The sequence below is a fragment of the Coptis chinensis genome, chromosome 5, assembly GCF_015680905.1.
Source record: "Coptis chinensis isolate HL-2020 chromosome 5, ASM1568090v1, whole genome shotgun sequence".
Taxonomy (NCBI): domain Eukaryota; kingdom Viridiplantae; phylum Streptophyta; class Magnoliopsida; order Ranunculales; family Ranunculaceae; genus Coptis; species Coptis chinensis.
Window position 1 is genome coordinate 81,614,702 of NC_141460.1, and position 12,285 is coordinate 81,626,986.

The 12,285-nt window shown below is 35.8% G+C and overlaps 1 long non-coding RNA gene across 1 annotated transcript; it reads right to left on the reverse strand.

The window, feature by feature from the left end:
• Positions 1 to 810: 810 nt before the first annotated feature.
• LOC147499275 (uncharacterized) lies at positions 811 to 2,917 on the reverse strand. Its single transcript, XR_015194451.1, has 3 exons — positions 2,652 to 2,917; positions 2,449 to 2,506; positions 811 to 1,611 (listed from the first exon to the last, which is right to left on the reverse strand). It is a non-coding gene; the product is annotated as an uncharacterized LOC147499275 (long non-coding RNA).
• Between the last annotated feature and the right edge of the window lie 9,368 nt (positions 2,918 to 12,285).

The window sequence follows — 12,285 nt, forward strand, 5'->3', positions numbered from 1 at the left end:
TCTAAACTGAAAGCGAATCAGAACCATGCTAAACATCTGCTGAAATCAGTGTACATCTACAATGAGTAGCTCCCCTTGGAGCTAAACCGGGTTGTTCTGCAACGAACCACGTGACGCCACTATCTGACCAACCTAGATCAAAATGGTGCCGGTACATGGAGATCAATTTCAGTGACGTCCATATTTAATCCTTTTTAAAACACAATAGTTCAATTGAATCAAAACCGAAGCAAAAGAAGAAAAGATGATAGAAACTTTACCTTGTAAATGCATCAATTGGCTTTGGTGAAGAAGACATCGACATTGGTAATAGCCGGGAGAGAGATCTGTAGAAGTTTGGTGAATTGGAGAAAAGAGAATGACTATTCGGTCAAACTTTTAATTATATGGAGATTGTGACTGAAAGATTTTCTCTTGTTCGGTTTCAGCGAAAGTGAGAACCAAGGGTTTTGCAACGAAGGGTTTTCAGAATTAAAACTCTAATTAATTCCTAATCCACGTGGGAGAACCGTGGCCCTCGATTTATACCCTCTCAAATGGAATCCCAGCCGCGAGTCAGGAAAGCGAGCTGTTTTGTTAAGTTGATATATTATTTGTTTGATAGTTCAATGGAGAATATGAATTTCTTGTGCAACAAACTGGTCACAGAGATTCTAACTCATCCTTAACTTTCGGAATAATTAGGATATGAGTGGGAGCTTGGGGATTTATATTATTGAATGCAAAGGCCTGTTAAAAGAAAATCGATCAAGAAAGCAAATGACAATAAGAATGCCAGTAATCCCATAAAAAGAGAGGGCGGGCATTTTACACATATAATAGAACGCATAAATTTCATTTCCACCAAAATTATCAAAGGATATATATACAACTTAAACCGGGTCATTAAGCATAGGAGGAATATATAATAGAGTAAAGGGTGCGTCATACAGAAATCATCTATCATGGATAATTACATTTTTCAAACTCTAATACTGAAAAAGAAACATGTAAGAATATGTTATGAGGAATTTCATTACGAAATCAACAATTTAAAAAGAACAGCAGTATTCAGATAAACTCATCATAATTTTCCCCTCAATTCTTGTTAACTTGTAATGTCCGGTGATCTTATGAGGACAAAATTTTATTCACAATTATCTTACATCTACAATGGCATGTTCGTTGCAAATGAGAGCCGCGAAAAATATTTGAAGCATGGGAGAAGTCGATCCTTCATCTACCGGAAGAATGTCAAAGACAACATATATCGGTTTATTCACACTTTATTCACAGTTATTATGTAGAGCTGTGAAGTGTTAAATAATACTTTCGTTTTAAAATCTATATATCGGTTTCATTAAAAGTATGATTGGTTTCATTGATAGTTTCATGTATATAATAACTTAAGTAAGCATGAACCTAAGAAAACTTAAATGAGTAACAAACTAACAGTGATGGTCTTCCAAAGCATCTCCTTTGTCTGATCAGGCACATCCAACCACCAGACAAAAGAAATTGGGCAATATTTTCGCATCATTGAACCTAGGTCATTTACAAATGAAGTAGAACCTTCTCCAATAGGTTGTCCATTATGATTAAAATAACTCATCTTCTTTTGCTTCGGTGAACCTTATATACAAAAAATTTAAAGTCAATAAGATATTCAAAAAAACAGAGGCATCACAATATATTTTCCAATCTAGATACTTGAAACATATTGGAACCCAAAAAATAAAATTAATGACTACTCTTATCTTGCCAAATTTGGTGCATAGGGTTTAATAACTAACTAAAATCAGTTGAATAGTACGAATTTTGCACGATCGTATCTAATCGCAGTGAAAACTGCACTTCGTTTCATTGCAATGAGAATGGAAACCACAATGTTTGACTGAGCATAAATTAAAGGCACTAATGTAGGCATGTAGCACATAAACACCATACATCATGAAACAATATCAAACATCCAATGCGCATTAAGGGTCTTTACTTGCACCACCCTTTGCTCATCCACCCCCACCCCCAAACACACACACACAAAAACAGTCACCCACACACCAGACAACTCTGATCACTGATGCAGCAAGGATCCTCACACTTTAATTCAATCCAATATAACTGGATCCTCAGGCTCTCTTTCAATTCACTACTTGGTATTATTTCAATTCACTTTAATTTGACTGGTATTATTTCACTACTTGGTGTTTGCTATAGTTTATGCAAAATGGTGCTCTCATAAAAAGTATTTGTAATTTCACAGCACAACAATTGTTTATTGCCATTGCCTATTACTATGGTAGATTGCAATGAATGTAAAACTTGCACTCATTGACCTATTCCTATCTTTGCTTGCCAATCTCACCCACCGAAACCACAATGCTCTTATGAAACAGCTATGCACAATTACCATACACATGCAGAAACCTTTAGTAAGAAAGTATGTTGAGAAGAAAATGGAAATGATACCTTATCATCCTCAAAAACCACATTAGCAGGAATCTCTTTCCTCATAATTTTGTCAAATCTGCATATATGAGAATCATTTTACTTTATCGCATATGCTAGAGTTATGGTAAATTGTTATTCTAGCTACAATTATTAGATACATCTAACGTTAGCAATAACATTGAACATCGCAGTATATGAAAAAGAAAAAGATGAAAGCTTACACTGTGGGAGTATTCTCAGCAGGAAGTGAAGCAGCTGCGGCAGCTTCTTCTTCAGAAGCCATTGGTGAAGAAGAAGAAGAAGACAAATGACTGCTTATAACCCTAACTCTAATCTTAAAGGGTTTTGAAGGGAACGGGGGTTTATTTTTTTTTCCAATTGGTTGATTGTGAAGACCAAAAGATTTCTCTTTGTTCGGTTTCCATAATCAAGGGTTTGAACACGAAGGGTTTTGACAATTAAAACTCTAATTAATTCCCAATCCACATGTCAGTAACCCTCGATTTATCCACCCTTAGATTCAATCCCAACCGCGAGTCAGGAAAGCTAGCTGTTTTGTTAAGTTGATATTGTAAAGAATGACAACTATTATTAATATTTACTAACATAATATCACGAATTTTTGGCTTCCGAATTTTTGCAACAAAACGTTTAAAACGTGTATTAATTAAACACCACACAATTGTCGCATTGCAAAATTTTGACCATACCATTTTTTTGAATCACCGAATAATTCTCAAATTATTTCTGTACCAAATTTTTGTCGTATCCCGAATTGCTAACAAGATTATAGTCTTAGTACTCTACAATTTTAATTACCTTGTTTCAGGGCAAGCCTTGAGTTTGAATGGGCCCAATGCAAGGTCCGCAGAGTGAGGCCTTTATTTATTTATTTTTTCAACATATCACTACACCAGATATGTTGAAAAAAGACATGACAGATGAGTCGTTCTTTTTTTTAAAAAAAAGACACTTTCTTGGTGTGGATGGTGACGCTTTTTTTCACCAGTTTTTTTTCATGACACCTAACATGTGTTGTTTTTTAATTTTTTTTTCAAAAAAAGGGAATCAAGGTAAAAAAAAAAAAGCTCCCTAGCCTAAAATCTCAAAATCATGGCCTAAAGAAGCCCACTCAGTACAGGCTAATTGGATCCATCCTACCCTAGTAGCCCAAAATCCCTTTAGAAGCCCAACCAAAACAAAGCTTACAACATACAGGATCAAAGAAAATAATGCTTTATATTTTGACAACTATCAATTATCCTTTTTAGAGTTTTTCCAAACCGGCCAGCATCATTTGCCAACAAGATTTTTTTTTTTTTGGTACTCATTTACAATTTTATTAATATGAACAAGAGGTTACATTAGCATTTTCCTGCTCCAGGATTGTTGCATCCATATTGGAGCTATATTACTTGGTAGTACATACTGATAGTCCACCTCCAGAGCCTTTATAAGCCAAGTTGGAGAGTCATTTGTCAAGTTATAGGACTGTGGGTTACATGAAGCATAAGTTGCTAGCTTATGTGCTAATTTAGGGGTGCCAATAGGTCGGTTTTGGGTCGGGTTTTAGCGGTTTTGGTTTAGGTTTTAGTATTTGTGATTCTATCTGTTTTGGTTCTCAATGATTTTAGTATGAGAATTATATAACCCAACCCAAAACCATAAAAACCTATGGTTTTTTTATCGATTTCGGTTCTAATTCGGGTCTCTATTATTTATTATGATTATTAAACAATTTTAATAATTTAAACACTAAAACTTGTTTTTATTTTTTTTTTTTTTTTTTTCTTACATGATAATATTTTATGTATAATTAGTGATATATCAACAATCATATTTACATCAATCTATGAACATATATCAATTATACACATTAAAACATTTACCATTCATGTGATAGTTTCAAGCTTTGATATAGAAATTAAAATAATCAAATATCTAACCCTAAAAATTTGATTTTTTTTACGTGCATACACATATATTTGTTTCCTTGTATTAACTCAGTCGTGTACACGTGCAATCACATATATTTGCTATATTTATCTTGAAATATTTTACGTGCATACACATATATTTGGACACGTGTATTAACTCGCATTTTAAATCGAACATACGAGTACATGCGTCTTACAATTATATCTCATCACTAATTTTTAACATAAACACTATATATTGGTTTATAATAAGTGTGTGTACCACAATATATCAAACATGTGTATCCTATTAAAATATACACATGCATAAGTTAATAAATATAAAATATATTAGTTAATTCATAATATATACGTTGACATTATTATTAACATCTATGATACAATTGTTTAACGTGTAGTTATAAAATATACATTTAACAACACACATTCACTATTATGTTATATATATTTAATAGACTTTTACACGTAAAAAACATATTTTATATTATAATGTATGAGTTTGATTATCTTAAATGTAATATAATACTAAATATTATATACCGAAATCATAATATTCGGTTCCGATTTCGGTTCGGATACCACGGGTTTTATACTATTCGGTTATACGGTTTCAGTTCTTTATCGGTTCGGTTCTTAATAACCCATTTTAAATGGGTCTAACTTTTTAAGACCCAAAACCGAAACATTCGGTTTCGGTTCCGGTTCGGTTCCGGATAATCGAGTACTAATTGGCACCCTTATGTGCTATAGTATTTCCACTTCTGTGAACATAGGTTATTTTTACAAAGCTAAATAGTTCAAAAAGACTAGCTGCATTCGAGAGCATTAGTTGTGTTGGCCATGCTATATTGCAGGGTTTGTTTTCCAGATAATCTATTGTAGCCTTTGTATCCATTTCCACTAGTAGTTTGTCAGAGTGGTAGATTAAGCACCATCTAAGGGTTCTGAGTAGTCATCAACATTCTAATTTCTCTGCACTTGTTGACCAGCTGGTGGTTGTACCTGCAGCAACAATTTTCTCTTGGTGATCTCTCAATATATACCCATAACTTGCTAAATTTTGTTTTGGGCATTAAAAATTGCCTCCACATTTAATTTAAGGAACTCAGGTGGGTCTACATCCACATCTACATCTAATTTAAAACTGGCATCCACATCTAATCCCTATGCATATCCTTGGTATATTTGGGTCTCAACAAACTTGAGATGAGATGAGATGATTTGCCATCGCATAGATGCAGACACTATCACGACTTGGTAGCTGCAACTTCAGATGTCTTAAATTCCTCGTTGGCTTGAGCATACATTCCAATGAAAGTGGGAATGTGGGATATTTAGAAAAACCTTAGTCTAAAAGAAAAAACAAACTATGAGCGGTTTGTCATATTACATTGACAATTAAAAGGTTGTACAATCTTAAAAAACAAACTGCACATGCATTTAGAACTAACTAACTTGTGCATATCCCTAGACTGATCATGATTGTGCCAACTTGCATAAGCAATTCTTACTAAAACCTTAAATAGACTGAACCAAACTATGGCAGAAAAGCGAATTGGAAAAAAGCTTACTTCAGCCTGAACAAAAAGGACTAATTTTTGGCTGGGTGTCAGGAAACGGGAAAAGGGAAAGGCTAGCACAACATCACCATACTGTATAAGGACATAGAGTAAGGGTCCAATTACATGAGGGGACTACCAAGTAGGGAATTAAGGATCAAATACAAGATCAGCATTTTATTCTCTTTGGTGATCTCCTGTACAAACTTGTTGTTATGCTACTTCATGAGGATCAAATGCAACAACAGACATGAGGAGTGGCCATCGGAAGTTAACTTCCAGAAGAAGAACCACTTTAAAGAAACCCAGTTTCTACTCAAACATTCATTTCTAAAATCTTTTATAGCCAAATGAAGAGGCATATAATCTGAAAAGTGCCGATGTGGCCATGAAGCACGTAAGAGGTAAATCAGTCATTGACATTAAGAGAAAATGAGTGAACGTTTAATGAGCTGTAACCTATTTTTCATTTCTTATTTAATGAATGAAGAAGAAAAAATGAGTGAAATAAGTGATCGTGTTTCGGATTTTAAAAAAAATTGGGTGAGCAAAGGGAAATGCGCCTCTAACTTTGCATTTCGGATTTTATGTTTTTGTTGTTTAAACCATTTATCATGTGTTTATGAGGTGAACAAGGACCCACATTTTGTTTAACAAAGGTGCGTGTTTATTCGTCGGGCTAAGAAAGACAGGTAGCAAGCATCGCCCTTTGTATCTTTTTAATTCTAAATCTGGTGTAGTGGGTCATCTTATTACTTGCATTTTGGCAATCATGAACATTTTAAGTCATATCCCTCCCTATACCCAGAGTCCCAGATTTCATGGGAATAGCTAACAATTGTTGCAAAATAATAACTAAGAGCCTTTGGCGTTCCAAGTTCGTATAGAGAGAAAAATAATTACTAAATTCTCGATCTATATTGAAGTCATTATTGTTCTGACTCTAATTTCCTTCCTGGTACATTTTTATCATTGTTTCATACTATTTGTTGATTGTTAGCTAGGTAAATATTAGCGAAATGAAGTTGTTGTATGGTTATACCACTAACACGTTACATGTTCCTTCGCAACAAGCTCTGGCTCTGAAATTTAGTCTTGCCCCTTTCGTCTTTGACACGACATTAACATTATTCACACAGCACTATTCACATTAGTACTATTTACACAGTACTATTTATGAAACCAGTGTTTTTACTATTCACGTGAACAATATTTTTTTTCGAAAATTCAAATTTTGAAAAACAAAAAAACACTACTTACGTAAACAATCTTATTTTTTTTTAAGAATCTTTAATCAATCTTAAAAATTAATTTTTTAATGAAAAATAATTTTTAAAAAAACACTATTCATGTGAATAGTGTTTGTAATATTCATGTGAACAGTGCGTGTGTGTTTTTTTTTTTTTTGTAATAATCTTTAATCAATCATAAAAATAACTGTTCACGTGATTAGTACAAACACTATTCATGCAAATAGTGTTTTTTATTATTTTTTATTAAAGAATTAATTTTTAAGATTGATTAAAGATTTAAAAAAAAAAAAAAAAAAAAAAAAAAATCGTCCACGTCAATAGTGAAAACACTGTTCACATGAATAGTGTTGTGTTGTTTTCAAAAATTAAATTTTTGAAAAACACTGTTCACGTGAATAGTATTGTGTGAATAGTGCTAACGCCGTTAGTGAAATTGGATGGAAAATTAACTGAGGTACTAAATTGAAACTTCGTGGTACAAATAGGCGAGAAACAAAGTTCGAGTACCATTTAGGAAAAAATGTGAAAGTTCGTAGTACTAAATAGTCATTAACTCATGAAGAATTTGTTGAAAGTTTTGTGGATTGGTGGTTGTGCACTTGGAAAGATTGTGTAAATTTATGTTTATTGCAAGTGAAGTGATCAAAGAATTAAAATATTATTATTTTTTTTAAAAAAAAAATAAAAACTCTACCATAGTCTATAACCGTAGCAAAAACAGCAACTCCCACTTACCCAAACTGTAGGAAAACTAACATTTTCCCACAGATTAAAATCGTAGGAAAATTACCTTTACCACGGATTAAGATCGTCGCTATTGGTAGGCTTTATTGAAGGTCATAACTGTGGGCAAACCATTTCCGATGCACAAAAATCCCACGGTCCTGCGACAGTCCAAAACTGTGGGAAAAAGGCCCCAAGGTTCCACGGTTTTGGACCGTGGTGTAAAACCTGTTTTCTTGTAGTGATGTGTCTACGAGACATACGCCCTAGGTGTTGACATTTACTATAAGCTTGACAATAAGTACGGGCATCACGAAACAATGTAGGCCAATAAAATCCGCATTGCAACACTTTTGCAGCGGTATTTTTGGAGCCAAAATGGCTTCCACATGCATGATCATGACAAAATGAGAGAATAACTCTATGTTCCCACTTAGGAATGCATCTACGTACTATCTGGTCTGGACAACACTTAAAGAAGTAGGGGCCATCCCAAACAAAATATTTGGCAGTGGCGGGACAACACTTAAAGAAGTAGGGGCCATCCCAAACAAAATATTTGGCAGTGGCCAAAAACTTAGATCTATCGTGCTTATTCCAATGATTGGGTATTTGAGTGGTGACAAGGAAGTTCACTATGTCAGCAACTCAGCATACCATGGGGTCTGAGCAACAGCCATCAAGTGCTCATCAGGAAAACTCTCAGAAATAGGCTTGTTTTCAATGGCCTCAGTCACTTGCCTACATAGATGATCGGCAACTACATTTTTAGTTCCTTTTTTATCACGAATCTCAAGATCAAACTCCTGCAACAACAAGATCCATCGGATCAATCGTGGTTTGGCATCCTTCTTAGAAAGAAGATGCCTTAAAGCCTCATGATCAGAGTAAACAATCACTTTGGAACCAATCAAATAGTGTCGAAACTTTGGAACCAATCAAATAGTGTCGAAACTTATCAAAAGCAAATACAACTGCCAACAACTCTTTCTCGGTGGTTGAGTAGTTAAGTTGGGCATCATTGAGAGTTCTACTAGCATAATAGATGACGTGAGGGAGTTTATCAACCTTTTGACCTAAGACTGCACCAACTGCGTAATCAGAAGCGTCACATATCAATTCAAAAGGGAGTGACCAGTTAGGTGGTCGAATGATGGGTGCAGTGGTCAAAGCATTTTTCAGATAGTCAAAAGCTTTAATATAGGCCTTAGTGAAATCAAAAGGAGCATCCTTAGCAAGTAAGTTACTCAAAGGCCTAGTGATTTGACTAAAGTCCTTTATGAACCGACGATAAAAACCCGCATGCCCTAAAAATGATCTAATATCTTTAGCATACTTGGGAATAGGTAGAGTAGAAATCACATCAATTTTAGACTTGTCAACTTGGATACCCTCACTAGAAACAAAGTGACCCAAGACAATGCCTTTCTTCACCATGAAGTGGCATTTCTCCCAATTGAGGACTAAGTTGTTCTCCTCACATCTTTCTAAGACAAGACTCTGATGGTTCAAGCAATCATCAAAAGAAGAACCAAAGACAGAGAAGTCATCCATGAAAACTTCTAAAAACCTCTTTACCATGTCAGAAAAGATACTAACCATACACCTTTGAAAAGTCGCAAGTGCATTACAAAGCCCAGAAGGCATGCGTCGATAAGCAAACATACCAAAAGGACAGGTAAAGGTAGTCTTTTCTTGGTATTCTGGGGCTATAACAATCTAAAAGTAACCAGAGAAACCATCTAAGAAACAATAGAAAGCATGACCTACTAATCTATCCAACATTTGATCAATAAACGGGAGAGGGAAATGATATTTTCTTGTTTGTGCATTAAGCTTCCTAAAATCTATGCACATTCTCCATCCGGTCTGAACTCTGGTTAGGACTAACTCATTTTCATCATTTGGGACAACAGTTATCCCGGATTTCTTGGGTACAACTTGTACAGGGCTAACCCACTGGCTATTTGAGATGGGGTAGATGATACCTGCATCTAGGAGCTTCAAAACTTCAACTCGGACCACTTCTTTCATGTGTGGATTCAATCTCCTCTGGGGTTCTCTAGAAGTTTTAGCATTATCTTCCAAGTGAATTTTATGTTGAACCAATAAAGAATTAATACCTTTGATATCACTAAGGGACCAACCAATGGCAGACTTATGCTTTTTCAAAACTTCAACTAACAAGATCTCTTGTTCATCTGATAGATCATAGGCAATAATAATAGGGTATGTCTTATTGGGTCCTAAGAAAACATATTTGAGTTCATCTGGCAAAGGTTTAAGTTCTGGGCTTGCTGGTGAAGGAGTAGAATCAACCTTGGGCTCACTACTGGGCTCAACCTTGGAATTAACACTGGAAATTATTTTTGGAATAGGAGGGTGGAGTGGTTCTACCTTAGATTTCCAGTTTTCGGTCTCTAAGATAGGTGCATAATCTAATAACTCATTCACAACACTAATGGATCCATCTATGTCAAAGTCACAAGCAAAATGGGTTAAACAGGCTTCTAATGGGTCATCCACTTGTGGGGTAGGGACCAAACTATTGAGGAGACAAACTTCACCAACATCCTCATCATCACTATGTTTCTTCATAAGGTGGAAAACATTCACATCTGTAGACATATTCCCAAAGGACATCTTCATCTCACCATTTCTACAGTTTATCAAGGCATTGGCTGTAGCTAGGAATGGTCGGCCTAAAATGATTAGAATTCTATTATCTATCGACTCATGAGTATCCAAAACTATGAAGTTTACAGGGTAGTAGAAGTTAGCTACTTTGACTAAGACGTCCTCAACTATACCACACGAAATCTTAACAGATCGGTCTGCTAATTGCAAGGTGACTCTTGTGGGCTTTAAATCTTGAAGGCCCAATTCTTGATAAACATAATAAGGTAACAGGTTGACACTAGCACCAAGATCTAACAAAGCATTGCCCTTGAACTTGTCTCCAATGTGGCAAGAGACTGTAGGGCCCCTAGGGTCCTTAAGCTTAACTGTGGTTTTCTGGTAGATTAAGGATATGGCTTGAGCAGCAAGAAAGACTTGCTTAGGGACATGAGTGTTCCTCTTAATAGTGCACAAGTCTTTCACAAATTTCGTGTAGGATGGGATCTGCTGAATTGCGCTGAGAAAGGGAATATTAATGCTCACATTTTTGAAAACCTCCATAATCTCAAAAAACTATTTATCTTTCTTATTTTGAGCGAGATGCTCTGGGAAAGGGGCTTTGGCACGACAGTTCTAATCTGGGAATCTGGCTTAGTCTGGGAGTCCTCTAGCTTTTGTTGTGGAGTCTTGGAACTCGGGGTTACAATTGACTCAGTTTCTTGACTAGGTGGGGCTGGAGTAGTGGACTCACTTGGCATCTTAACCTGATTGTCAATTTATCTCCCTGATCTTAGTGTGTTAAATACTTTCATCTCCCTAGGAAAAATATTGTCTTTGGAACTAGAAACTTCAAAGGCATTTTCCTTGGTGTTCCCCTTTGGGTTAGCCAATGGTTGACTTGGGAACATTCCTTTTTCTAAAGCGGCTATAAGGTTAATGAGTTGACTAATCTGGTTAGATTGTTGGCTCACTTGTTGTTCAAGCTTATGGAGGGCTTCTTCCCATGGTTGTCTTTGTGGTTGTTGGGATGGAACATATTGGGAACAAGAAGATGGGTTGTACTGGTTGTACTGGGCTGGGTTCATCTGTTGGTTCATGGGGAATTGGTTCTGTTGCCTACCTTGGTTGCTACTAGAAAAGCCTGGTGGACCTAACTGTTAGTTTTGAGGAAAATTATGTCTTTAAGAGAAATTAGGGTGGTTTCTCAATCCTTGTTGTATGTTGGACTAAAAACGCCTAGGGGTGTTCTCCTAAAATCATTGAAGACACACACTTGTTCCATGGTGGACTCAGGTTGTTGAACAAAGATGGGACTTGAATGGGCAATGTGGTCTGAACCTGAACAAATTGTGCACGAAAAAGTATTTGGTTCATTGTGCACACTCATCACGAAACTAGAAGCAGACGACACTTGTTGACTCTGGGCCTTATTGGATGTTAAGGCAAAAGCAACAAGTTGCTTAGTCAAATTGTTTAGACTATCCAACACAATTTTTAACTCATCGAGGTTTCTCTTCACTTTGTACATACCTCCTCTCTTAGGTTCACTAGTTTGTCTCTCGTAGATAGGGGTGGTACTAGTACTAATACCTCACTGTTGTGAATCCTTAGCTAAGTCTTGGAGGAATGTGAATGCCTCTGATCCGGTCAAGTAAGTGAACTTGCCTTTGTGCATGGATTGGATCATTTGGCGTTGATCTTGCAAAAGTCTTTTAGTGAAAATTGGACTAATTGCCACTTTTCATAACCATGGTGGGGACACTT